This window comes from Phyllobates terribilis, unplaced genomic scaffold (genome assembly GCF_046119375.1).
Source record: "Phyllobates terribilis strain yellow unplaced genomic scaffold, ASM4611937v1 Scaffold_1631__1_contigs__length_240842, whole genome shotgun sequence".
Classification (NCBI taxonomy): domain Eukaryota; kingdom Metazoa; phylum Chordata; class Amphibia; order Anura; family Dendrobatidae; genus Phyllobates; species Phyllobates terribilis.
The window spans coordinates 15,365-39,346 of NW_027364391.1; the positions used below are offsets into that span (position 1 = coordinate 15,365).

Below are 23,982 nucleotides of genomic sequence, written 5' to 3' on the forward strand. Positions count from 1 at the left end.
ATCTATCTAGCTCTCCCTCTATACTTCCTTTTGGATAAACAGACATATTAGGCAAGCATTTTGGAGCTTTCACCTAAATAACTACAGGTGGTGAGATAAGCTGCACAATATAATTGACCTTTCAGTATATTGTTGCACACACACCATCTATTTAGCAAATGCCCTTGTTATCAACAGCAGCCTTTTAAACTCACCTGAGCTAACAGGTATGTGAGCTGGTTACTCTGCTGCGCTTAAAATTTCTTTTTTGGTTTGCTACAATGCCTTTTCTGAAACGTTGTCTCCCTCTGCTGGAACACTGACTTCTTTCATTTAATGCCTGCAGACTATAAAAGAGAAACCAACCCAAAAAGTTTGGTTGATTAGTCTGTGGCATTCTTTTAAACTGTTGCTTATGGCGGTCTCTGTGAGCTTCTCAGTGACATTCAGCCATCCAGGTATCCCGCCTGCAGTAGACGGAATGTGGCTATGGAACGCTGGCTGCGCGTGTCATAATAGGCTCTGAGCCTTTATATACCTGCGCACAGCAGCAGCCACCTTCAGTCTGCTGCTGGACAGCCAGCAGCAGCAGCAGCAGCAGGAGAGGTAATTAATCAGCAACCCTCCTGCTAAGGGTAGACAGCTGCTCGTTCCACCCCCCCCCCCCGCCTTAATTGTTTCTCCTCCCTTCCAACGGTGTTGAGGCGGGTGGGAACAGCCGGGGGTTGAGGGTACTGTGCTAAAAGAGGTGGAGTTATGCAGATCTAAAACGCGTGGATTGCAGCAGCAGCAAGCCGAAAAGTGCAGGCATGTGAGGGATCTAGAGGTTGACAGCATGTCTTCTTAACGGTAGTCCAGGTGGCCATCTCCACAAATGGACTTTTCAGAATCCTTGGGTGGCACCGTAGTCGGAAACCAATTCTGGTTATCGCTTCTTGGCCTTTTGGCTAAGATCAAGTGTAGTATCTGTTCTTATCAGTTTAATATCTGATACGTCCCCTATCTGGGGACCATATATTAAATGGATTTTTAGAACAGGGAGATGGAAAAAGAGCTTGCTCTGTCCACTCCACGCATTGACCTGGTATTGCAGTATCTCCAGGACCGGTGCACCCCTTCTTTAATGCAGTTTCTAAAATCAGAAAGAATTGAATTCAATGCTTTTTGTTCATTTGGCTTGTTTGTCGGATTTTGGGATGGACTCTTTGGCTTTGCTTTTCTTCTCCTCATTGGATTTTTCATGTTAAAAGTTGCAGAAGCCAGATGACAAGCTCATTTTGGTTCAACTTCAGCAACTGTGCATTGCATTGCCATGTAATGTAATGCAATGCTATCTATCTAGCTCTCCCTCTATACTTCCTTTTGGATAAACAGACATATTAGGCAAGCATTTTGGAGCTTTCACCTAAATAACTACAGGTGGTGAGATAAGCTGCACAATATAATTGACCTTTCAGTATATTGTTGCACACACACCATCTATTTAGCAAATGCCCTTGTTATCAACAGCAGCCTTTTAAACTCACCTGAGCTAACAGGTATGTGAGCTGGTTACTCTGCTGCGCTTAAAATTTCTTTTTTGGTTTGCTACAATGCCTTTTCTGAAACGTTGTCTCCCTCTGCTGGAACACTGACTTCTTTCATTTAATGCCTGCAAACTATAAAACAGAAACCAACCCAAAAAGTTTGGTTGATTAGTCTGTGGCATTCTTTTAAACTGTTGCTTATGGCGGTCTCTGTGAGCTTCTCAGTGACATTCAGCCATCCAGGTATCCCGCCTGCAGTAGACGGAATGTGGCAATGGAACGCTGGCTGCGCGTGTCATAATAGGCTCTGAGCCTTTATATACCTGCGCACAGCAGCAGCCACCTTCAGTCTGCTGCTGGACAGCCAGCAGCAGCAGCAGCAGCAGGAGAGGTAATTAATCAGCAACCCTCCTGCTAAGGGTAGACAGCTGCTCGTTCCACCCCCCCCCCCCGCCTTAATTGGTTCTCCTCCCTTCCAACGGTGTTGAGGCGGGTGGGAACAGCCGGGGGTTGAGGGTACTGTGCTAAAAGAGGTGGAGTTATGCAGATCTAAAACGCGTGGATTGCAGCAGCAGCAAGCCGAAAAGTGCAGGCATGTGAGGGATCTAGAGGTTGACAGCATGTCTTCTTAACGGGAGTCCAGGTGGCCATCTCCACAAATGGACTTTTCAGAATCCTTGGGTGGCACCGTAGTCGGAAACCAATTCTGGTTATCGCTTCTCGGCCTTTTGGCTAAGATCAAGTGTAGTATCTGTTCTTATCAGTTTAATATCTGATACGTCCCCTATCTGGGGACCATATATTAAATGGATTTTTAGAACAGGGAGATGGAAAAAGAGCTTGCTCTGTCCACTCCACGCATTGACCTGGTATTGCAGTATCTCCAGGACCGGTGCACCCCTTCTTTAATGCAGTTTCTAAAATCAGAAAGAATTGAATTCAATGCTTTTTGTTCATTTGGCTTGTTTGTCGGATTTTGGGATGGACTCTTTGGCTTTGCTTTTCTTCTCCTCATTGGATTTTTCATGTTAAAAGTTGCAGAAGCCAGATGACAAGCTCATTTTGGTTCAACTTCAGCAACTGTGCATTGCATTGCCATGTAATGTAATGCAATGCTATCTATCTAGCTCTCCCTCTATACTTCCTTTTGGATAAACAGACATATTAGGCAAGCATTTTGGAGCTTTCACCTAAATAACTACAGGTGGTGAGATAAGCTGCACAATATAATTGACCTTTCAGTATATTGTTGCACACACACCATCTATTTAGCAAATGCCCTTGTTATCAACAGCAGCCTTTTAAACTCACCTGAGCTAACAGGTATGTGAGCTGGTTACTCTGCTGCGCTTAAAATTTCTTTTTTGGTTTGCTACAATGCCTTTTCTGAAACGTTGTCTCCCTCTGCTGGAACACTGACTTCTTTCATTTAATGCCTGCAGACTGTAAAAGAGAAACCAACCCAAAAAGTTTGGTTGATTAGTCTGTGGCATTCTTTTAAACTGTTGCTTATGGCGGTCTCTGTGAGCTTCTCAGTGACATTCAGCCATCCAGGTATCCCGCCTGCAGTAGACGGAATGTGGCTATGGAACGCTGGCTGCGCGTGTCATAATAGGCTCTGAGCCTTTATATACCTGCGCACAGCAGCAGCCACCTTCAGTCTGCTGCTGGACAGCCAGCAGCAGCAGCAGCAGGAGAGGTAATTAATCAGCAACCCTCCTGCTAAGGGTAGACAGCTGCTCGTTCCACCCCCCCCCCCCGCCTTAATTGGTTCTCCTCCCTTCCAACGGTGTTGAGGCGGGTGGGAACAGCCGGGGGTTGAGGGTACTGTGCTAAAAGAGGTGGAGTTATGCAGATCTAAAACGCGTGGATTGCAGCAGCAGCAAGCCGAAAAGTGCAGGCATGTGAGGGATCTAGAGGTTGACAGCATGTCTTCTTAACGGGAGTCCAGGTGGCCATCTCCACAAATGGACTTTTCAGAATCCTTGGGTGGCACCGTAGTCGGAAACCAATTCTGGTTATCGCTTCTCGGCCTTTTGGCTAAGATCAAGTGTAGTATCTGTTCTTATCAGTTTAATATCTGATACGTCCCCTATCTGGGGACCATATATTAAATGGATTTTTAGAACAGGGAGATGGAAAAAGAGCTTGCTCTGTCCACTCCACGCATTGACCTGGTATTGCAGTATCTCCAGGACCGGTGCACCCCTTCTTTAATGCAGTTTCTAAAATCAGAAAGAATTGAATTCAATGCTTTTTGTTCATTTGGCTTGTTTGTCGGATTTTGGGATGGACTCTTTGGCTTTGCTTTTCTTCTCCTCATTGGATTTTTCATGTTAAAAGTTGCAGAAGCCAGATGACAAGCTCATTTTGGTTCAACTTCAGCAACTGTGCATTGCATTGCCATGTAATGTAATGCAATGCTATCTATCTAGCTCTCCCTCTATACTTCCTTTTGGATAAACAGACATATTAGGCAAGCATTTTGGAGCTATCACCTAAATAACTACAGGTGGTGAGATAAGCTGCACAATATAATTGACCTTTCAGTATATTGTTGCACACACACCATCTATTTAGCAAATGCCCTTGTTATCAACAGCAGCCTTTTAAACTCACCTGAGCTAACAGGTATGTGAGCTGGTTACTCTGCTGCGCTTAAAATTTCTTTTTTGGTTTGCTACAATGCCTTTTCTGAAACGTTGTCTCCCTCTGCTGGAACACTGACTTCTTTCATTTAATGCCTGCAGACTATAAAAGAGAAACCAACCCAAAAAGTTTGGTTGATTAGTCTGTGGCATTCTTTTAAACTGTTGCTTATGGCGGTCTCTGTGAGCTTCTCAGTGACATTCAGCCATCCAGGTATCCCGCCTGCAGTAGACGGAATGTGGCAATGGAACGCTGGCTGCGCGTGTCATAATAGGCTCTGAGCCTTTATATACCTGCGCACAGCAGCAGCCACCTTCAGTCTGCTGCTGGACAGCCAGCAGCAGCAGCAGCAGCAGGAGAGGTAATTAATCAGCAACCCTCCTGCTAAGGGTAGACAGCTGCTCGTTCCACCCCCCCCCCCGCCTTAATTGGTTCTCCTCCCTTCCAACGGTGTTGAGGCGGGTGGGAACAGCCGGGGGTTGAGGGTACTGTGCTAAAAGAGGTGGACTTATGCAGATCTAAAACGCGTGGATTGCAGCAGCAGCAAGCCGAAAAGTGCAGGCATGTGAGGGATCTAGAGGTTGACAGCATGTCTTCTTAACGGGAGTCCAGGTGGCCATCTCCACAAATGGACTTTTCAGAATCCTTGGGTGGCACCGTAGTCGGAAACCAATTCTGGTTATCGCTTCTCGGCCTTTAGGCTAAGATCAAGTGTAGTATCTGTTCTTATCAGTTTAATATCTGATACGTCCCCTATCTGGGGACCATATATTAAATGGATTTTTAGAACAGGGAGATGGAAAAAGAGCTTGCTCTGTCCACTCCACGCATTGACCTGGTATTGCAGTATCTCCAGGACCTGTGCACCCCTTCTTTAATGCAGTTTCTAAAATCAGAAAGAATTGAATTCAATGCTTTTTGTTCATTTGGCTTGTTTGTCGGATTTTGGGATGGACTCTTTGGCTTTGCTTTTCTTCTCCTCATTGGATTTTTCATGTTAAAAGTTGCAGAAGCCAGATGACAAGCTCATTTTGGTTCAACTTCAGCAACTGTGCATTGCATTGCCATGTAATGTAATGCAATGCTATCTATCTAGCTCTCCCTCTATACTTCCTTTTGGATAAACAGACATATTAGGCAAGCATTTTGGAGCTTTCACCTAAATAACTACAGGTGGTGAGATAAGCTGCACAATATAATTGACCTTTCAGTATATTGTTGCACACACACCTTCTATTTAGCAAATGCCCTTGTTATCAACAGCAGCCTTTTAAACTCACCTGAGCTAACAGGTATGTGAGCTGGTTACTCTGCTGCGCTTAAAATTTATTTTTTGGTTTGCTACAATGCCTTTTCTGAAACGTTGTCTCCCTCTGCTGGAACACTGACTTCTTTCATTTAATGCCTGCAGACTATAAAAGAGAAACCAACCCAAAAAGTTTGGTTGATTAGTCTGTGGCATTCTTTTAAACTGTTGCTTATGGCGGTCTCTGTGAGCTTCTCAGTGACATTCAGCCATCCAGGTATCCCGCCTGCAGTAGACGGAATGTGGCTATGGAACGCTGGCTGCGCGTGTCATAATAGGCTCTGAGCCTTTATATACCTGCGCACAGCAGCAGCCACCTTCAGTCTGCTGCTGGACAGCCAGCAGCAGCAGCAGCAGCAGGAGAGGTAATTAATCAGCAACCCTCCTGCTAAGGGTAGACAGCTGCTCGTTCCACCCCCCCCCCGCCTTAATTGGTTCTCCTCCCTTCCAACGGTGTTGAGGCGGGTGGGAACAGCCGGGGGTTGAGGGTACTGTGCTAAAAGAGGTGGAGTTATGCAGATCTAAAACGCGTGGATTGCAGCAGCAGCAAGCCGAAAAGTGCAGGCATGTGAGGGATCTAGAGGTTGACAGCATGTCTTCTTAACGGGAGTCCAGGTGGCCATCTCCACAAATGGACTTTTCAGAATCCTTGGGTGGCACCGTAGTCGGAAACCAATTCTGGTTATCGCTTCTCGGCCTTTTGGCTGAGACCAAGTGCTTCACAGCAGGAGGTTTCAGTTGAAGGGCACTCAGGTACCCCTCTCCTTGGCCTGGCAGGATCGTCCACTTCGGTGGGCTTCACCTGCCTGCTGCTATTAGGGAGAGGGATTAGTCCTAGGGTAACGGGCAGCGATCCCCCAGCCTTCAGGTGCTTTATCTCAAAGCTCTGAAGGCGCAGATTGCAGGCGGTTGCAATTTGCATTTTGTTGCGCCATACCATGGAGGTTGACCCCAACCTCGTGCCTCTATATGCGAGGCTTAAGAACACCATAAGGGTCCGATTTACGGCTGGTGGTTCCGATATACGGAATCTGGGATATGTAGTCCAGGACGTGCTTGAGAAACTGCTCCACGTCAGAACCAACGAAATCCTTTCTATCCAGGATTATCCTCGACGTGGAGATTATGATGTAACCTTTACTGGCGAAGGTATTTTCAAAGATGTTTTGTCCAGAGTTAAGTCGGTAGAAAATAGCCCTGGTCTAAAAGGGATTCAGATCATCGAGCACGTCCTGGATGAGGTAAAGATGGTGGTTGTGAAAATCTTCTCACCCTTCATAACAGCACCAGAGGTTATTTCCTTTTTGTCAGTTTATTTTAAAAGTGTGAAATTGATTGGGAAAGTGTTGAATGAGTTTAACATCTGGACCTCAAAATGGAAGTTTTTAGTAAAATGTGAAAGAGACCCTAAATTCCCTGGAGGTGTGAGACTTCCTCCAGCTCGATTTAAAATAGGGCAAACTAATGGGGATTTTTTTTTCTCAGGAATGCCACTTTTCTGTAGGTATTGTGGTCTCTATGGGCACTCTAAGGATAGTTGTGGTGCCACTTGTAGAAATTGTGCCAGTACTGAACATGACACAAAGGAGTGCCCAAATGAAAAAAAATGCTCTTTTTGTCGGACACCTGGTCATTTCTATTTTTCTTGCCCTCACAGGTTCAGAGAGGATGAACAAAAACAAAAGGAGAAGTCCAAGACATCCGGGAATGGACGGGCCAATCAGACCACCCCTCAGGAGGAGGAGCAACAACCTGGAGCCTCGGGAGGTGATAAGGGCGCTTCAACTAGTAACAATCCCTCCGAGTCAATGACAGGTAACTCACAGGAGCCCAGGAGCTGGCTGAAAGACCATAAGGAGGCTAAAAGGAAGGCTGAGAAAGATCATAAAGGGGCGGTCGGTAAGGCCAAAAAAGAGCGCCAAAAGGCTGACACCGAGCCCAAAATTCCCACTGGGTCTCACGAGAGCGAGGGCGGTACGTGGCATTTGGTGAGGTCTCATAATAAGAAAAAGAATGGTTCCGTGGAGGTGGCTAATAGGGAGGAGATGGATACATCCCCTCACGGGGGTGTAGACTCTGGAATCCCGAGGTCCCGGGGCTCTGCTGCTCCAGGTGGGGCCCCGAACCTGGCTGCCTCCGGGGACTCTGAGGCTCCGCCATGTGTGCAGCCTGCCCCTGTGTTACGACCCTCTGCGGGTCAGCAGGGGAGTGCGGAGCCTCTCGGAGACCCACCTGACGAGGACCTAAATGGTCAGCCTATGGAGACCCAGTGTAACCTTTCTCTCAATATCCTTCCGAGCTACACCCCAGTAGCGTCGGGTCTTAATTTAAGTGAATGTTCCTTCTCCGATGATGAAGACTCTTTGATAACGGTGGATTCAGAAGAGGGCGTTGGTGAAAGTCCAAGTGGTCTGATCCGTCCATCGGATAGGTAAAGTCCAGTTTTTGTTTCTTCCTAACCATTTGTTATGATGGCTGACATTAGTGGTGTTTCCCTCAATGTGAGAGGCATAGGATCCAAGACCAGAAGAGCTACTGTTTTACATTTTTTAACCTGTTTTACAGCTTCTGTTTTCTTTTTACAAGAATGTCATATCCCTTATAAGATTTCTTACAAAAAATATAAGGAAGAGTGGAAACATGGTCCATCGGTCTGGTCTGGATCAAATGCAACCGGATCAGCCGGGGTAGCTATACTTTTTAAGGGAAATGTGTCTATTGATTTTATCCAAGATATTTTACCGGGTCGTATTCTTTTAGTTAAGGCTTTTATTGATGGGACAAGATGGCAGTTTTTAAATTTTTATGGGTCACCTGATAAAAATGAAAGGGCTGATATGCTGGAAATTTTACCTTTATTTATTAACATTTCTGAACCTTTTATCCTGGCAGGTGATTTTAATTGTATTTTAAAAGGCGAAAGCCGACGCTCCGGTTCCGTGAGTAGAAATTATGACAAAACGTCTGGAATGTTAAGCAATATTATAAATGATTGTAAATTAACTGATGTGTATAAAGAATGTAACAAGGATAGCCCTATAGACGCTGGTTTCACCTGGAGCAATTCTACATGTAGCTCCAGGATAGATTTTGTTTTAGGTTCAGAAAAAATACTGCCAGTGAAATGTGAAGTTTTAACTAATATTCTCTCAGATCACAAGGTTTTATCTTTTAGAGTGAGGATTAATGGAAAGAAGAAATGTGGTAAGAAATCTTGGAAATTGAATCTGTCCCTTTTAAAAGATCCACAAATTTTATCGGATTTTATTGAGTTTTATGTAAACTGTAGAAAAAGGAAAAACCCCAATATTTCTTTTAGCTCCTGGTGGGATAGAATGAAAATAAACATTAAAGATTTCTTTATAAAGAAAAGCATACAAAAAGCTAAAGAAAAGTTTGAGATCTATAATTTTCTTAATATCAGGTTACAGACATTGTACAAATTCAAAGACAATGGTCTGGATGTAGGTAATGATATATTGAGTCTTAAAGGAGAAATTTCAAAGTGGTTGGAACAAAAAGGAAAAGAACTGATTTTTCGTTCAAAGGTAAAACACGTAGAAGAGGATGAGACTTGTTCCAGGTATTTTTTTAAGAAAAACAAACAGGCGAAAACAATAATTGATAACATAGATGGAGATAATAATATCAACGTTATATTGGATAAGGTAAATGTCTATTTTAATGATCTTTTTAATGTAAAACCTGTAGACCATGATTTAATACACACTTTCCTGGGGGAGATCAAGTCCACCCTAGATGCTGATGCCCAAAGTTTTTTATCCCAACCTCTATGTGAGGAAGAGATTTTAGAAACCATGAAGAGTTTTAAAAATGGTAAAGTGCCCGGCCCTGATGGTATCCCCATAGAGTTTTATATAAGTTTTTATGATATTTTAAAAGATGATTTGTTTAATTTGTTTTCCGAAGTTTTTAATAATAAGGTTTTACTCAACTCATGGAAGAAAGGTGAGGTATCACTACTATACAAAAAAGGTGACAAAACGGATCTTAAAAACTGGAGGCCGATAACTCTTTTAAATAGTGATTACAAAATTATGGCTAAGATCTGTGCAAATCGGTTGAAAAAGGTGATACATAAAGTAATTCATGCAAATCAGGTATGCGGGGTACCTGGGCGTAGTATCTGGGACAATTTAAACCTGGTGAAAGATTGTATTGAAGATGTAAAAACCAGAAAGACAAAGATGTCAATCCTAGCGGTGGATTTTGAGAAAGCTTTTGACCGCGTGTCTCATTTTTATCTTTTTAAAGTTTTAGAAAAAATGGGCATTCCGGGTGGGTTTTTATTGTCTCTTAAAGCTTTTTATAATGATTGTACGAGTAAGATTTTAGTTAATGGTTTTAAAACAAAAGAGGTAGTTTTAAAATCAGGGGTGAAGCAGGGTTGCCCTTTGTCCCCCCTGCTTTTTATATGTGCTATAGAACCCCTTTTATGTACAATACGCCGGGATAAGCAAATATGTGGAGTACCCTTACCCGGAGGGAACGGTCTACAAGTTAAAGTTGTAAGCTATATGGATGATGTAGCAGTGTTTGGATGTGATGTACCTTCAATACAAAAAACGATAAGCCAAATTCAGTCTTTTTGTACAGTTTCCGGTTTTAAAATTAATCTTACTAAATGTAATATTTTAAATGTCGGGGGGATGAGTTTACATGATGTACCAATTGAAGTTACAGATTCCATTACTATTTTAGGTGTTTCTTTTAATGAATCTAATAATGGTTTTAATAGCTGGGATGCGGCAGCACAGAAAATTAATCAGAAAATCTGCATGTGGAATATGAGAAAGCTGTCAATGGAAGGTAAAGTTCTGATTGTAAAAATGGTGATATTACCTATCCTGTTATATCTTAGTTTGGTGTTCCCCCCTCCTACAAATTTGTTGAAACGAATTACAAAAGTATGTTTTACCTTTTTTTGGGGCTCAAAAATGGAGAAACTCAAAAGAGAAATTGTGACAAAGCCAAAGGTTAAAGGTGGGAAAGATTTCCCTGTTTTAGATAAGTTTCTTTTAATACATTTTTTCTGTTTCTGTTTTAAAACCCTTTTTAAAGATAATTACCTTTCCTATTTTATGCGTTTTAACACTGGTTTTCTCATGAGAAGGTTTGGTTGGTTTGAAACGGTTTTATCCTTTCCTTATGCTTTTAACCTACCTGCACATTATGAGATTTTAAAGAAAATTATTCTTGATTTTAATTTGAATAAGAAACAGACAGGGGATCTATGTAACAGCAAGACACTACTCAAACAAATTAGTACTGATGTGACGTTGTGTGATATTGAACGTTATGATGATGACAAAACTGTACACATATGGAAAATGATTAACGCCCCTTATCTTTTTAATGTACAGAAAGACATGTCTTGGAGCTGCGCACACCACTGTCTTCCTTGCCGGGCATTCCAGTACAGAAGAGGTTTTGTGAGGTCTGCCATCTGCCCAAGAGAAGGTTGTCAAGAAGAAGAGACAGTGAAGCATCTTTTATGGACTTGTGCTTTTGCTAAAGAGTTCTGGAGAAGATTAATCCCCCTGCTGGAGAAAATGGTGGACCTCAAGGACTTTAATTTTGCATCAGTGTTATATGGTCTTCTGGAATGCCCAACAATGGACCAAAAAATAATGGCGTGGAAGACAGTGAATTGTGCCAAGATAGCGCTCTGGAATGCTAGAAATATTGCTGTTTTTAAACATGAAATGTTACCAGTAGATGATGTTTTAGCCTTTTGTAAAAGTGAAATGTACATATACTATTTATTGGACAGGAAAAAGAATGTAACGTTGGCAGGCAAATGGCTTTTTAACCTTTGGAATATTTGAAGTCTTGTAAAATTTGCTGTGATGGAATTTTTATTTTTCTTTGAAGTCCCGAAAGTGTAATGTGGATGTAATGGTTTTATTTCTGTAATTTGTTAAATTTTAAATAAACGGTTTTTATCCCCATGTGGGGGATAGCCAAATTAAAAAAAAAAAAATCTGTTCTTATCAGTTTAATATCTGATACGTCCCCTATCTCGGGACCATATATTAAATGGATTTTTAGAACAGGGAGATGGAAAAAGAGCTTGCTCTGTCCACTCCACGCATTGACCTGGTATTGCAGTATCTCCAGGACCGGTGCACCCCTTCTTTAATGCAGTTTCTAAAATCAGAAAGAATTGAATTCAATGCTTTTTGTTCATTTGGCTTGTTTGTCGGATTTTGGGATGGACTCTTTGGCTTTGCTTTTCTTCTCCTCATTGGATTTTTCATGTTAAAAGTTGCAGAAGCCAGATGACAAGCTCATTTTGGTTCAACTTCAGCAACTGTGCATTGCATTGCCATGTAATGTAATGCAATGCTATCTATCTAGCTCTCCCTCTATACTTCCTTTTGGATAAACAGACATATTAGGCAAGCATTTTGGAGCTTTCACCTAAATAACTACAGGTGGTGAGATAAGCTGCACAATATAATTGACCTTTCAGTATATTGTTGCACACACACCATCTATTTAGCAAATGCCCTTGTTATCAACAGCAGCCTTTTAAACTCACCTGAGCTAACAGGTATGTGAGCTGGTTACTCTGCTGCGCTTAAAATTTCTTTTTTGGTTTGCTACAATGCCTTTTCTGAAACGTTGTCTCCCTCTGCTGGAACACTGACTTCTTTCATTTAATGCCTGCAGACTATAAAAGAGAAACCAACCCAAAAAGTTTGGTTGATTAGTCTGTGGCATTCTTTTAAACTGTTGCTTATGGCGGTCTCTGTGAGCTTCTCAGTGACATTCAGCCATCCAGGTATCCCACCTGCAGTAGACGGAATGTGGCAATGGAACGCTGGCTGCGCGTGTCATAATAGGCTCTGAGCCTTTATATACCTGCGCACAGCAGCAGCCACCTTCAGTCTGCTGCTGGACAGCCAGCAGCAGCAGCAGCAGCAGGAGAGGTAATTAATCAGCAACCCTCCTGCTAAGGGTAGACAGCTGCTCGTTCCACCCCCCCCCGCCTTAATTGGTTCTCCTCCCTTCCAACGGTGTTGAGGCGGGTGGGAACAGCCGGGGGTTGAGGGTACTGTGCTAAAAGAGGTGGAGTTATGCAGATCTAAAACGCGTGGATTGCAGCAGCAGCAAGCCGAAAAGTGCAGGCATGTGAGGGATCTAGAGGTTGACAGCATGTCTTCTTAACGGGAGTCCAGGTGGCCATCTCCACAAATGGACTTTTCAGAATCCTTGGGTGGCACCGTAGTCGGAAACCAATTCTGGTTATCGCTTCTCGGCCTTTTGGCTAAGATCAAGTGTAGTATCTGTTCTTATCAGTTTAATATCTGATACGTCCCCTATCTGGGGACCATATATTAAATGGATTTTTAGAACAGGGAGATGGAAAAAGAGCTTGCTCTGTCCACTCCACGCATTGACCTGGTATTGCAGTATCTCCAGGACCGGTGCACCCCTTCTTTAATGCAGTTTCTAAAATCAGAAAGAATTGAATTCAATGCTTTTTGTTCATTTGGCTTGTTTGTCGGATTTTGGGATGGACTCTTTGGCTTTGCTTTTCTTCTCCTCATTGGATTTTTCATGTTAAAAGTTGCAGAAGCCAGATGACAAGCTCATTTTGGTTCAACTTCAGCAACTGTGCATTGCATTGCCATGTAATGTAATGCAATGCTATCTATCTAGCTCTCCCTCTATACTTCCTTTTGGATAAACAGACATATTAGGCAAGCATTTTGGAGCTTTCACCTAAATAACTACAGGTGGTGAGATAAGCTGCACAATATAATTGACCTTTCAGTATATTGTTGCACACACACCATCTATTTAGCAAATGCCCTTGTTATCAACAGCAGCCTTTTAAACTCACCTGAGCTAACAGGTATGTGAGCTGGTTACTCTGCTGCGCTTAAAATTTCTTTTTTGGTTTGCTACAATGCCTTTTCTGAAACGTTGTCTCCCTCTGCTGGAACACTGACTTCTTTCATTTAATGCCTGCAGACTATAAAAGAGAAACCAACCCAAAAAGTTTGGTTGATTAGTCTGTGGCATTCTTTTAAACTGTTGCTTATGGCGGTCTCTGTGAGCTTCTCAGTGACATTCAGCCATCCAGGTATCCCGCCTGCAGTAGACGGAATGTGGCAATGGAACGCTGGCTGCGCGTGTCATAATAGGCTCTGAGCCTTTATATACCTGCGCACAGCAGCAGCCACCTTCAGTCTGCTGCTGGACAGCCAGCAGCAGCAGCAGCAGCAGGAGAGGTAATTAATCAGCAACCCTCCTGCTAAGGGTAGACAGTTGCTCGTTCAACCCCCCCCCGCCTTAATTGGTTCTCCTCCCTTCCAACGGTGTTGAGGCGGGTGGGAACAGCCGGGGGTTGAGGGTACTGTGCTAAAAGAGGTGGAGTTATGCAGATCTAAAACGCGTGGATTGCAGCAGCAGCAAGCCGAAAAGTGCAGGCATGTGAGGGATCTAGAGGTTGACAGCATGTCTTCTTAACGGGAGTCCAGGTGGCCATCTCCACAAATGGACTTTTCAGAATCCTTGGGTGGCACCGTAGTCGGAAACCAATTCTGGTTATCGCTTCTCGGCCTTTTGGCTAAGATCAAGTGTAGTATCTGTTCTTATCAGTTTAATATCTGATACGTCCCCTATCTGGGGACCATATATTAAATGGATTTTTAGAACAGGGAGATGGAAAAAGAGCTTGCTCTGTCCACTCCACGCATTGACCTGGTATTGCAGTATCTCCAGGACCGGTGCACCCCTTCTTTAATGCAGTTTCTAAAATCAGAAAGAATTGAATTCAATGCTTTTTGTTCATTTGGCTTGTTTGTCGGATTTTGGGATGGACTCTTTGGCTTTGCTTTTCTTCTCCTCATTGGATTTTTCATGTTAAAAGTTGCAGAAGCCAGATGACAAGCTCATTTTGGTTCAACTTCAGCAACTGTGCATTGCATTGCCATGTAATGTAATGCAATGCTATCTATCTAGCTCTCCCTCTATACTTCCTTTTGGATAAACAGACATATTAGGCAAGCATTTTGGAGCTTTCACCTAAATAACTACAGGTGGTGAGATAAGCTGCACAATATAATTGACCTTTCAGTATATTGTTGCACACACACCATCTATTTAGCAAATGCCCTTGTTATCAACAGCAGCCTTTTAAACTCACCTGAGCTAACAGGTATGTGAGCTGGTTACTCTGCTGCGCTTAAAATTTCTTTTTGGTTTGCTACAATGCCTTTTCTGAAACGTTGTCTCCCTCTGCTGGAACACTGACTTCTTTCATTTAATGCCTGCAGACTATAAAAGAGAAACCAACCCAAAAAGTTTGGTTGATTAGTCTGTGGCATTCTTTTAAACTGTTGCTTATGGCGGTCTCTGTGAGCTTCTCAGTGACATTCAGCCATCCAGGTATCCCGCCTGCAGTAGACGGAATGTGGCAATGGAACGCTGGCTGCGCGTGTCATAATAGGCTCTGAGCCTTTATATACCTGCGCACAGCAGCAGCCACCTTCAGTCTGCTGCTGGACAGCCAGCAGCAGCAGCAGCAGCAGGAGAGGTAATTAATCAGCAACCCTCCTGCTAAGGGTAGACAGTTGCTCGTTCCACCCCCCCCCGCCTTAATTGGTTCTCCTCCCTTCCAACGGTGTTGAGGCGGGTGGGAACAGCCGGGGGTTGAGGGTACTGTGCTAAAAGAGGTGGAGTTATGCAGATCTAAAACGCGTGGATTGCAGCAGCAGCAAGCCGAAAAGTGCAGGCATGTGAGGGATCTAGAGGTTGACAGCATGTCTTCTTAACGGGAGTCCAGGTGGCCATCTCCACAAATGGACTTTTCAGAATCCTTGGGTGGCACCGTAGTCGGAAACCAATTCTGGTTATCGCTTCTCGGCCTTTTGGCTAAGATCAAGTGTAGTATCTGTTCTTATCAGTTTAATATCTGATACGTCCCCTATCTCGGGACCATATATTAAATGGATTTTTAGAACAGGGAGATGGAAAAAGAGCTTGCTCTGTCCACTCCACGCATTGACCTGGTATTGCAGTATCTCCAGGACCGGTGCACCCCTTCTTTAATGCAGTTTCTAAAATCAGAAAGAATTGAATTCAATGCTTTTTGTTCATTTGGCTTGTTTGTCGGATTTTGGGATGGACTCTTTGGCTTTGCTTTTCTTCTCCTCATTGGATTTTTCATGTTAAAAGTTGCAGAAGCCAGATGACAAGCTCATTTTGGTTCAACTTCAGCAACTGTGCATTGCATTGCCATGTAATGTAATGCAATGCTATCTATCTAGCTCTCCCTCTATACTTCCTTTTGGATAAACAGACATATTAGGCAAGCATTTTGGAGCTTTCACCTAAATAACTACAGGTGGTGAGATAAGCTGCACAATATAATTGACCTTTCAGTATATTGTTGCACACACACCATCTATTTAGCAAATGCCCTTGTTATCAACAGCAGCCTTTTAAACTCACCTGAGCTAACAGGTATGTGCGCTGGTTACTCTGCTGCGCTTAAAATTTCTTTTTTGGTTTGCTACAATGCCTTTTCTGAAACGTTGTCTCCCTCTGCTGGAACACTGACTTCTTTCATTTAATGCCTGCAGACTATAAAAGAGAAACCAACCCAAAAAGTTTGGTTGATTAGTCTGTGGCATTCTTTTAAACTGTTGCTTATGGCGGTCTCTGTGAGCTTCTCAGTGACATTCAGCCATCCAGGTATCCCGCCTGCAGTAGACGGAATGTGGCAATGGAACGCTGGCTGCGCGTGTCATAATAGGCTCTGAGCCTTTATATACCTGCGCACAGCAGCAGCCACCTTCAGTCTGCTGCTGGACAGCCAGCAGCAGCAGCAGCAGCAGGAGAGGTAATTAATCAGCAACCCTCCTGCTAAGGGTAGACAGCTGCTCGTTCCACCCCCCCCCCGCCTTAATTGGTTCTCCTCCCTTCCAACGGTGTTGAGGCGGGTGGGAACAGCCGGGGGTTGAGGGTACTGTGCTAAAAGAGGTGGAGTTATGCAGATCCAAAACGCGTGGATTGCAGCAGCAGCAAGCCGAAAAGTGCAGGCATGTGAGGGATCTAGAGGTTGACAGCATGTCTTCTTAACGGGAGTCCAGGTGGCCATCTCCACAAATGGACTTTTCAGAATCCTTGGGTGGCACCGTAGTCGGAAACCAATTCTGGTTATCGCTTCTCGGCCTTTTGGCTAAGATCAAGTGTAGTATCTGTTCTTATCAGTTTAATATCTGATACGTCCCCTATCTGGGGACCATATATTAAATGGATTTTTAGAACAGGGAGATGGAAAAAGAGCTTGCTCTGTCCACTCCACGCATTGACCTGGTATTGCAGTATCTCCAGGACCGGTGCACCCCTTCTTTAATGCAGTTTCTAAAATCAGAAAGAATTGAATTCAATGCTTTTTGTTCATTTGGCTTGTTTGTCGGATTTTGGGATGGACTCTTTGGCTTTGCTTTTCTTCTCCTCATTGGATTTTTCATGTTAAAAGTTGCAGAAGCCAGATGACAAGCTCATTTTGGTTCAACTTCAGCAACTGTGCATTGCATTGCCATGTAATGTAATGCAATGCTATCTATCTAGCTCTCCCTCTATACTTCCTTTTGGATAAACAGACATATTAGGCAAGCATTTTGGAGCTTTCACCTAAATAACTACAGGTGGTGAGATAAGCTGCACAATATAATTGACCTTTCAGTATATTGTTGCACACACACCATCTATTTAGCAAATGCCCTTGTTATCAACAGCAGCCTTTTAAACTCACCTGAGCTAACAGGTATGTGCGCTGGTTACTCTGCTGCGCTTAAAATTTCTTTTTTGGTTTGCTACAATGCCTTTTCTGAAACGTTGTCTCCCTCTGCTGGAACACTGACTTCTTTCATTTAATGCCTGCAGACTATAAAAGAGAAACCAACCCAAAAAGTTTGGTTGATTAGTCTGTGGCATTCTTTTAAACTGTTGCTTATGGCGGTCTCTGTGAGCTTCTCAGTGACATTCAGCCATCCAGGTATCCCGCCTGCAGTAGACGGAATGTGGCAATGGAACGCTGGCTGCGCGTGTCATAATAGGCTCTGAGCCTTTATATACCTGCGCACAGCAGCAGCCACCTTCAGTCTGCTGCTGGACAGCCAGCAGCAGCAGCAGCAGCAGGAGAGGTAATTAATCAGCAACCCTCCTGCTAAGGGTAGACAGCTGCTCGTTCCACCCCCCCCCGCCTTAATTGGTTCTCCTCCCTTCCAACGGTGTTGAGGCGGGTGGGAACAGCCGGGGGTTGAGGGTACTGTGCTAAAAGAGGTGGAGTTATGCAGATCTAAAACGCGTGGATTGCAGCAGCAGCAAGCCGAAAAGTGCAGGCATGTGAGGGATCTAGAGGTTGACAGCATGTCTTCTTAACGGGAGTCCAGGTGGCCATCTCCACAAATGGACTTTTCAGAATCCTTGGGTGGCACCGTAGTCGGAAACCAATTCTGGTTATCGCTTCTCGGCCTTTTGGCTAAGATCAAGTGTAGTATCTGTTCTTATCAGTTTAATATCTGATACGTCCCCTATCTGGGGACCATATATTAAATGGATTTTTAGAACAGGGAGATGGAAAAAGAGCTTGCTCTGTCCACTCCACGCATTGACCTGGTATTGCAGTATCTCCAGGACCGGTGCACCCCTTCTTTAATGCAGTTTCTAAAATCAGAAAGAATTGAATTCAATGCTTTTTGTTCATTTGGCTTGTTTGTCGGATTTTGGGATGGACTCTTTGGCTTTGCTTTTCTTCTCCTCATTGGATTTTTCATGTTAAAAGTTGCAGAAGCCAGATGACAAGCTCATTTTGGTTCAACTTCAGCAACTGTGCATTGCATTGCCATGTAATGTAATGCAATGCTATCTATCTAGCTCTCCCTCTATACTTCCTTTTGGATAAACAGACATATTAGGCAAGCATTTTGGAGCTTTCACCTAAATAACTACAGGTGGTGAGATAAGCTGCACAATATAATTGACCTTTCAGTATATTGTTGCACACACACCATCTATTTAGCAAATGCCCTTGTTATCAACAGCAGCCTTTTAAACTCACCTGAGCTAACAGGTATGTGAGCTGGTTACTCTGCTGCGCTTAAAATTTCTTTTTTGGTTTGCTACAATGCCTTTTCTGAAACGTTGTCTCCCTCTGCTGGAACACTGACTTCTTTCATTTAATGCCTGCAGACTATAAAAGAGAAACCAACCCAAAAAGTTTGGTTGATTAGTCTGTGGCATTCTTTTAAACTGTTGCTTATGGCGGTCTCTGTGAGCTTCTCAGTGACATTCAGCCATCCAGGTATCCCGCCTGCAGTAGACGGAATGTGGCAATGGAACGCTGGCTGCGCGTGTCATAATAGGCTCTGAGCCTTTATATACCTGCGCACAGCAGCAGCCACCTTCAGTCTGCTGCTGGACAGCCAGCAGCAGCAGCAGCAGCAGGAGAGGTAATTAATCAGCAACCCTCCTGCTAAGGGTAGACAGTTGCTCGTTCCACCCCCCCCCGCCTTAATTGGTTCTCCTCCCTTCCAACGGTGTTGAGGCGGGTGGGAACAGCCGGGGGTTGAGGGTACTGTGCTAAAAGAGGTGGAGTTATGCAGATCTAAAACGCGTGGATTGCAGCAGCAGCAAGCCGAAAAGTGCAGGCATGTGAGGGATCTAGAGGTTGACAGCATGTCTTCTTAACGGGAGTCCAGGTGGCCATCTCCACAAATGGACTTTTCAGAATCCTTGGGTGGCACCGTAGTCGGAAACCAATTCTGGTTATCGCTTCTCGGCCTTTTGGCTAAGATCAAGTGTAGTATCTGTTCTTATCAGTTTAATATCTGATACGTCCCCTATCTGGGGACCATATATTAAATGGATTTTTAGAACAGGGAGATGGAAAAAGAGCTTGCTCTGTCCACTCCACGCATTGACCTGGTATTGCAGTATCTCCAGGACCGGTGCACCCCTTCTTTAATGCAGTTTCTAAAATCAGAAAGAATTGAATTCAATGCTTTTTGTTCATTTGGCTTGTTTGTCGGATTTTGGGATGGACTCTTTGGCTTTGCTTTTCTTCTCCTCATTGGATTTTTCATGTTAAAAGTTGCAGAAGCCAGATGACAAGCTCATTTTGGTTCAACTTCAGCAACTGTGCATTGCATTGCCATGTAATGTAATGCAATGCTATCTATCTAGCTCTCCCTCTATACTTCCTTTTGGATAAACAGACATATTAGGCAAGCATTTTGGAGCTTTCACCTAAATAACTACAGGTGGTGAGATAAGCTGCACAATATAATTGACCTTTCAGTATATTGTTGCACACACACCATCTATTTAGCAAATGCCCTTGTTATCAACAGCAGCCTTTTAAACTCACCTGAGCTAACAGGTATGTGAGCTGGTTACTCTGCTGCGCTTAAAATTTCTTTTTTGGTTTGCTACAATGCCTTTTCTGAAACGTTGTCTCCCTCTGCTGGAACACTGACTTCTTTCATTTAATGCCTGCAGACTATAAAAGAGAAACCAACCCAAAAAGTTTGGTTGATTAGTCTGTGGCATTCTTTTAAACTGTTGCTTATGGCGGTCTCTGTGAGCTTCTCAGTGACATTCAGCCATCCAGGTATCCCGCCTGCAGTAGACGGAATGTGGCAATGGAACGCTGGCTGCGCGTGTCATAATAGGCTCTGAGCCTTTATATACCTGCGCACAGCAGCAGCCACCTTCAGTCTGCTGCTGGACAGCCAGCAGCAGCAGCAGCAGCAGGAGAGGTAATTAATCAGCAACCCTCCTGCTAAGGGTAGACAGTTGCTCGTTCCACCCCCCCCCGCCTTAATTGGTTCTCCTCCCTTCCAACGGTGTTGAGGCGGGTGGGAACAGCCGGGGGTTGAGGGTACTGTGCTAAAAGAGGTGGAGTTATGCAGATCTAAAACGCGTGGATTGCAGCAGCAGCAAGCCGAAAAGTGCAGGCATGTGAGGGATCTAGAGGTTGACAGCATGTCTTCTTAACGGGAGTCCAGGTGGCCATCTCCACAAATGGACTTTTCAGAATCCTTGGGTGGCACCGTAGTCGGAAACCAATTCTGGTTATCGCTTCTCGGCCTTTTGGCTAAGATCAAGTGTAGTATCTGTTCTTATCAGTTTAATATCTGATACGTCCCCTATCTGGGGACCATATATTAAATGGATTTTTAGAACAGGGAGATGGAAAAAGAGCTTGCTCTGTCCACTCCACGCATTGACCTGGTATTGCAGTATCTCCAGGACCGGTGCACCCCTTCTTTAATGCAGTTTCTAAAATCAGAAAGAATTGAATTCAATGCTTTTTGTTCATTTGGCTTGTTTGTCGGATTTTGGGATGGACTCTTTGGCTTTGCTTTTCTTCTCCTCATTGGATTTTTCATGTTAAAAGTTGCAGAAGCCAGATGACAAGCTCATTTTGGTTCAACTTCAGCAACTGTGCATTGCATTGCCATGTAATGTAATGCAATGCTATCTATCTAGCTCTCCCTCTATACTTCCTTTTGGATAAACAGACATATTAGGCAAGCATTTTGGAGCTTTCACCTAAATAACTACAGGTGGTGAGATAAGCTGCACAATATAATTGACCTTTCAGTATATTGTTGCACACACACCATCTATTTAGCAAATGCCCTTGTTATCAACAGCAGCCTTTTAAACTCACCTGAGCTAACAGGTATGTGCGCTGGTTACTCTGCTGCGCTTAAAATTTCTTTTTTGGTTTGCTACAATGCCTTTTCTGAAACGTTGTCTCCCTCTGCTGGAACACTGACTTCTTTCATTTAATGCCTGCAGACTATAAAAGAGAAACCAACCCAAAAAGTTTGGTTGATTAGTCTGTGGCATTCTTTTAAACTGTTGCTTATGGCGGTCTCTGTGAGCTTCTCAGTGACATTCAGCCATCCAGGTATCCCGCCTGCAGTAGACGGAATGTGGCAATGGAACGCTGGCTGCGCGTGTCATAATAGGCTCTGAGCCTTTATATACCTGCGCACAGCAGCAGCCACCTTCAGTCTGCTGCTGGACAGCCAGCAGCAGCAGCAGCAGCAGGAGAGGTAATTAATCAGCAACCCTCCTGCTAAGGGTAGACAGCTGCTCGTTCCACCCCCCCCCCCGCCTTAATTGGTTCTCCTCCCTTCCAACGGTGTTGAGGCGGGTGGGAACAGCCGGGGGTTGAGGGTACTGTGCTAAAAGAGGTGGAGTTATGCAGATCTAAAACGCGTGGATTGCAGCAGCAGCAAGCCGAAAAGTGCAGGCATGTGAGGGATCTAGAGGTTGACAGCATGTCTTCTTAACGGGAGTCCAGGTGGCCATCTCCACAAATGGACTTTTCAGAATCCTTGGGTGGCACCGTAGTCGGAAACCAATTCTGGTTATCGCTTCTCGGCCTTTTGGCTAAGATCAAGTGTAGTATCTGTTCTTATCAGTTTAATATCTGATACGTCCCCTATCTGGGGACCATATATTAAATGGATTTTTAGAACAGGGAGATGGAAAAAGAGCTTGCTCTGTCCACTCCACGCATTGACCTGGTATTGCAGTATCTCCAGGACCGGTGCACCCCTTCTTTAATGCAGTTTCTAAAATCAGAAAGAATTGAATTCAGTGCTTTTTGTTCATTTGGCTTGTTTGTCGGATTTTGGGATGGACTCTTTGGCTTTGCTTTTCTTCTCCTCATTGGATTTTTCATGTTAAAAGTTGCAGAAGCCAGATGACAAGCTCATTTTGGTTCAACTTCAGCAACTGTGCATTGCATTGCCATGTAATGTAATGCAATGCTATCTATCTAGCTCTCCCTCTATACTTCCTTTTGGATAAACAGACATATTAGGCAAGCATTTTGGAGCTTTCACCTAAATAACTACAGGTGGTGAGATAAGCTGCACAATATAATTGACCTTTCAGTATATTGTTGCACACACACCATCTATTTAGCAAATGCCCTTGTTATCAACAGCAGCCTTTTAAACTCACCTGAGCTAACAGGTATGTGAGCTGGTTACTCTGCTGCGCTTAAAATTTCTTTTTTGGTTTGCTACAATGCCTTTTCTGAAACGTTGTCTCCCTCTGCTGGAACACTGACTTCTTTCATTTAATGCCTGCAGACTATAAAAGAGAAACCAACCCAAAAAGTTTGGTTGATTAGTCTGTGGCATTCTTTTAAACTGTTGCTTATGGCGGTCTCTGTGAGCTTCTCAGTGACATTCAGCCATCCAGGTATCCCGCCTGCAGTAGACGGAATGTGGCAATGGAACGCTGGCTGCGCGTGTCATAATAGGCTCTGAGCCTTTATATACCTGCGCACAGCAGCAGCCACCTTCAGTCTGCTGCTGGACAGCCAGCAGCAGCAGCAGCAGCAGGAGAGGTAATTAATCAGCAACCCTCCTGCTAAGGGTAGACAGTTGCTCGCTCCACCCCCCCCCGCCTTAATTGGTTCTCCTCCCTTCCAACGGTGTTGAGGCGGGTGGGAACAGCCGGGGGTTGAGGGTACTGTGCTAAAAGAGGTGGAGTTATGCAGATCTAAAACGCGTGGATTGCAGCAGCAGCAAGCCGAAAAGTGCAGGCATGTGAGGGATCTAGAGGTTGACAGCATGTCTTCTTAACGGGAGTCCAGGTGGCCATCTCCACAAATGGACTTTTCAGAATCCTTGGGTGGCACCGTAGTCGGAAACCAATTCTGGTTATCGCTTCTCGGCCTTTTGGCTAAGATCAAGTGTAGTATCTGTTCTTATCAGTTTAATATCTGATACGTCCCCTATCTGGGGACCATATATTAAATGGATTTTTAGAACAGGGAGATGGAAAAAGAGCTTGCTCTGTCCACTCCACGCATTGACCTGGTATTGCAGTATCTCCAGGACCGGTGCACCCCTTCTTTAATGCAGTTTCTAAAATCAGAAAGAATTGAATTCAATGCTTTTTGTTCATTTGGCTTGTTTGTCGGATTTTGGGATGGACTCTTTGGCTTTGCTTTTCTTCTCCTCATTGGATTTTTCATGTTAAAAGTTGCAGAAGCCAGATGACAAGCTCATTTTGGTTCAACTTCAGCAACTGTGCATTGCATTGCCATGTAATGTAATGCAATGCTATCTATCTAGCTCTCCCTCTATACTTCCTTTTGGATAAACAGACATATTAGGCAAGCATTTTGGAGCTTTCACCTAAATAACTACAGGTGGTGAGATAAGCTGCACAATATAATTGACCTTTCAGTATATTGTTGCACACACACCATCTATTTAGCAAATGCCCTTGTTATCAACAGCAGCCTTTTAAACTCACCTGAGCTAACAGGTATGTGAGCTGGTTACTCTGCTGCGCTTAAAATTTCTTTTTTGGTTTGCTACAATGCCTTTTCTGAAACGTTGTCTCCCTCTGCTGGAACACTGACTTCTTTCATTTAATGCCTGCAGACTATAAAAGAGAAACCAACCCAAAAAGTTTGGTTGATTAGTCTGTGGCATT

At 43.9% G+C, this 23,982-nt stretch overlaps 13 non-coding genes and 1 pseudogene across 13 annotated transcripts; all 14 read left to right on the forward strand.

The window, feature by feature from the left end:
- Positions 1-906: 906 nt before the first annotated feature.
- On the forward strand, positions 907-1,097 carry LOC141244921 (U2 spliceosomal RNA). The gene has a single exon (XR_012308816.1). It is a non-coding gene; the product is annotated as a U2 spliceosomal RNA (small nuclear RNA).
- Positions 1,098-2,217: 1,120 nt separating this feature from the next.
- On the forward strand, positions 2,218-2,408 carry LOC141244915 (U2 spliceosomal RNA). Its single transcript, XR_012308810.1, has one exon. It is a non-coding gene; the product is annotated as a U2 spliceosomal RNA (small nuclear RNA).
- A 1,117-nt stretch (positions 2,409-3,525) lies between these two features.
- Positions 3,526-3,716, forward strand: LOC141244927 (U2 spliceosomal RNA). The gene has a single exon (XR_012308821.1). It is a non-coding gene; the product is annotated as a U2 spliceosomal RNA (small nuclear RNA).
- Positions 3,717-4,835: 1,119 nt separating this feature from the next.
- On the forward strand, positions 4,836-5,026 carry LOC141244943 (U2 spliceosomal RNA). The gene has a single exon (XR_012308836.1). It is a non-coding gene; the product is annotated as a U2 spliceosomal RNA (small nuclear RNA).
- Positions 5,027-11,416: 6,390 nt separating this feature from the next.
- Positions 11,417-11,617, forward strand: LOC141244966 (U2 spliceosomal RNA; annotated as a pseudogene).
- A 1,117-nt stretch (positions 11,618-12,734) lies between these two features.
- LOC141244938 (U2 spliceosomal RNA) lies at positions 12,735-12,925 on the forward strand. The gene has a single exon (XR_012308832.1). It is a non-coding gene; the product is annotated as a U2 spliceosomal RNA (small nuclear RNA).
- A 1,117-nt stretch (positions 12,926-14,042) lies between these two features.
- On the forward strand, positions 14,043-14,233 carry LOC141244950 (U2 spliceosomal RNA). Its single transcript, XR_012308843.1, has one exon. It is a non-coding gene; the product is annotated as a U2 spliceosomal RNA (small nuclear RNA).
- A 1,116-nt stretch (positions 14,234-15,349) lies between these two features.
- On the forward strand, positions 15,350-15,540 carry LOC141244945 (U2 spliceosomal RNA). The gene has a single exon (XR_012308838.1). It is a non-coding gene; the product is annotated as a U2 spliceosomal RNA (small nuclear RNA).
- Positions 15,541-16,658: 1,118 nt separating this feature from the next.
- LOC141244962 (U2 spliceosomal RNA) lies at positions 16,659-16,849 on the forward strand. Its single transcript, XR_012308854.1, has one exon. It is a non-coding gene; the product is annotated as a U2 spliceosomal RNA (small nuclear RNA).
- Positions 16,850-17,966: 1,117 nt separating this feature from the next.
- On the forward strand, positions 17,967-18,157 carry LOC141244973 (U2 spliceosomal RNA). The gene has a single exon (XR_012308858.1). It is a non-coding gene; the product is annotated as a U2 spliceosomal RNA (small nuclear RNA).
- Positions 18,158-19,274: 1,117 nt separating this feature from the next.
- LOC141244977 (U2 spliceosomal RNA) lies at positions 19,275-19,465 on the forward strand. The gene has a single exon (XR_012308860.1). It is a non-coding gene; the product is annotated as a U2 spliceosomal RNA (small nuclear RNA).
- A 1,117-nt stretch (positions 19,466-20,582) lies between these two features.
- On the forward strand, positions 20,583-20,773 carry LOC141244978 (U2 spliceosomal RNA). The gene has a single exon (XR_012308861.1). It is a non-coding gene; the product is annotated as a U2 spliceosomal RNA (small nuclear RNA).
- Positions 20,774-21,892: 1,119 nt separating this feature from the next.
- LOC141244979 (U2 spliceosomal RNA) lies at positions 21,893-22,083 on the forward strand. Its single transcript, XR_012308862.1, has one exon. It is a non-coding gene; the product is annotated as a U2 spliceosomal RNA (small nuclear RNA).
- Positions 22,084-23,200: 1,117 nt separating this feature from the next.
- Positions 23,201-23,391, forward strand: LOC141244980 (U2 spliceosomal RNA). Its single transcript, XR_012308863.1, has one exon. It is a non-coding gene; the product is annotated as a U2 spliceosomal RNA (small nuclear RNA).
- Positions 23,392-23,982: the final 591 nt, after the last annotated feature.